This window comes from Zingiber officinale, chromosome 11B (assembly GCF_018446385.1).
Source record: "Zingiber officinale cultivar Zhangliang chromosome 11B, Zo_v1.1, whole genome shotgun sequence".
Taxonomy (NCBI): Eukaryota; Viridiplantae; Streptophyta; class Magnoliopsida; order Zingiberales; family Zingiberaceae; genus Zingiber; species Zingiber officinale.
In genome coordinates this window covers 27,216,771-27,220,083 of record NC_056007.1, presented here as the reverse complement: position 1 = coordinate 27,220,083, position 3,313 = coordinate 27,216,771, and positions in this window count along the sequence as shown.

The window sequence follows — 3,313 nt, the reverse complement described above, 5'->3', positions numbered from 1 at the left end:
TGTCAAGACAACTTTCCTTAACGAAAGTCTTGAAGAAAACATCCATATGAAGTAACCAGAGGGGTTTATTGCAAAGGGTAAAGAGCATCTTGTATGTAAGCTCAATCTATCTATTTATGGACTGAAGCAAGCTTCTAGGTCTTGGAACATCCGGTTTAATGAAGTAATCCTATCTTATGGATTTATTCAGTGTCTGGATGAGTCTTGTGTATACAAGAAGTGTGATGTAAACATGATGGTATTTCTTGTACTATACGTAGATGACATTTTATTAGTTGGAAACAATATCAAAGTGTTGTCAGAAGTAAGGGTATGGTTGTCCAAGAAATTTGATATGAAGGACTTGAGAGAATGCGCATATATTCTCGGGATCAATGTAATAAGGGATCGCAAGAAAAGAATATTGCGTTAATCCCAAACTTCATATATCGATACAATCCTAGCTCGATTTAGCATGCAAGACTCCAAGAAAGGTATTTTACCTTTTTGGCATGGAGTATCTTTACCTAAAGAGATGTCTCCGAAGACATCAAAAGAGATAGAAGAAATGAAGGCAATTCCTTATGCTTCAGCTGTAGCAAGCCTAATGTATGTTATGTTATGCACGATACAGGATATCTGTTTCGTCGTGGGCATGGTTAGCAGATATCAAAGTAATCCAGGATATGGACATTGGACTACCGTAAAACATATATTGAAGTACCTAAGAAAGACTAGAGATTATATGCTGGTTTACCAAGCAAATGATTTACTCCCTGTGGGTTACACGGATTCAGACTTCCAATCAGATAGGGACAATAGTAAGTCTACATCAGGCTATGTGTTTACTTTAGGAGGTGGAGCCATAGCATGGAGGAGTGTTAAGCAAAACTGCATTTTTGACTCAACCATTGAAGCTGAGTATGTAGCAGCCTCTGAGGAAGCCAAAGAAGCTGTATGGCTCAGGAACTTTTTAATGGACTTAGATGTGATTCCTGGTTTGCCCAAAATCATCACAATTTGTTATGAAAATATTGGTGCAGTAGCAAACCCGAAGGAACCACGAGCCCATAAGGCGAGTAAACACATTGAGTGCAAGTACCACCTGATACGAGATATCGTAAAGCGAGGAGAACTTGTTGCCGCCAAGATTGCATCGGCAGATAACCTAGCAGATCCTTTCACTAAGTCCCTTCTGGTGAAAGCTTTTAATCGACAAGTTGAGGGGATGGGAATCAGATATATGGCAGTGTTTATGGCAACATAGTCTTTTAGTATAAGTGGAAGATTGATAGAATGTATACTAAAAGAGTTATACCACAGATATTACAACAAATATAACAATTAGAATGTAAAATACCAGAAAAATGGCGAATAATGATAAGGAAATTTTCTGGAATTTTTAGAAATTTTTCGGAGCTCGTATGGACGAGTTTGCGGGGATAAAAATGGGGCTCGGGAAAGCCTGTTTGGGCTACCCCGTTTTAACGAGAAAAAGTTGATTTTATTTATTTATTTTCTTTTCTCATATTCTTTTCTTCGTTTCTTCCTCCCCGCGTGCCCGACGCCGAAGCCCTAACCGCCCCGGCGGTTTCTTCTCCTCCCCTCCTTTACTTTGATCGCGCCGCACCTCTTCTACTCTTCCTCTTCATTTTCTCCTCTTCTCTGCCGATTCCGTTCCACTCTCCTCTTCCGACAGTTGTCCTCACTATGGAGACTATCACAGCTGGCACCGCACGAAGCACTGCCGACCTAACGCCGCCGACTTCTGCCCGAGCCCTCTTCTCTCCCGGATCTTTGCCCCAACCTCTCCCTCACGAGCCGCCCTTACTTCAACCTATGCCCTAGCCCTAGAATCACCGCGTCGGGAGAGGAGGACAACCCCTCTCGGCCTCGCACCAGCCAGCAACCCGACGCCTTCTTCTCTCTCTTGTGTCGAGGTCTTCACCTCAGCCCGTCGCTTGTCGCTAAAGCCACCGCCGCCGTCATCCCAGCAGTCGCGAGGCCTTTTTGCCCTTTTCCGGCTGCAGATCCAACCTAGACTTGACCTTGCCATTGAGTGTCCTATTCTTCTCCTCCGATCGGATCTGAGCAACCGTGGCAACTGTTGTGATTTGCCTTGCTTCTGTTGGGCGCCGCTCGATCACATCAGTGACCTCCTGCTTGATCCGATTGTTAACAGTGAGGTAAGATTGGGTTGTAAGATGGGTTGTTGCTTGATTTGTGATCCCATTTATTGAACTCAACTTGATCTGATCAATATAAAGGATTTCAACAGGGAGATTAGGTTCTGTGGGGTTGTCTTGGTTCCAGCAATATGCCTTCCAGTAGAACCTCTTTGGCTGCGGATCAAGAGCAGAGATTTGAGATTGAGGTATGGTGTAGGGTAATGGATCCTTGTTGTAGATTGGGTTGGTTTAAAATTAATCTAATGGAACGATTAGTGTTAAGACAATTAACCCTAGTCAATTGTTAGATTTAATTTAGGTAGGCAAATGGTTATGTTGATTAGGGTTTTCCCTAATTTAGTCTCCTTGATTTTATTTAGCTATTTAAATTCTTATGAATTTTAGCTAAATAAAAATATATTGATTGGTACAGGACTTTGATTCGAGATGGTGTCTCGACGAGGGATCTATTCCGGATACTATCCTTTCTTATTGGAGGCGGGTACTTTGACTTTATGTCATTTGATATGCATAATAATGTCTTTAACAAATAGCAACGATTGTGTTTTCTCATCTGTTTCGGTTGATCACTACCCGATATGTTACATGATTGGTTGTTTGTTGGTTATGTACATCATGTTAGTACTTATCTGACTTTACCTGCTTATAGAGGTAGTGACACAACCATGATATTTATCATGTTCAGGACCTAGGGTTTTTGATACCTTATCTGGTCTGTGTACTTTGATTTGATTCATTTTCTGATAGTACACATTTTTCATATATATGGATATTGCTATGCTGCTCAGTATTTTTCCATGCTTAGTATCATGCACCATTCGCATGATTGCATGCTGCGTGATAGTCTGCTCCATTATTGTTGAGCACATCGCCAGTTTCATCACTGTCGGTGCTCCGTTGGTCTGCTCATGGGTAGCGTGACGCAGCGTAGTAGCACGCCAGTTTGGCTCTGTCGGTGCTCCGTTGGTTCCCTCATGGGTAGTGTGACGCAGCGTGGTAGCACGTCAGGGATCCCTCCCCGTCATGGTGTACCGGGAGATGAGAGCATTGCGCTCCCCCATTTATGATTTGGGGTAGGAGGATAGGTGTACTCCGACAGCATCTCGTCCACTCGGTCACTCATCAGGGGTAGTGATGGCAGAGTG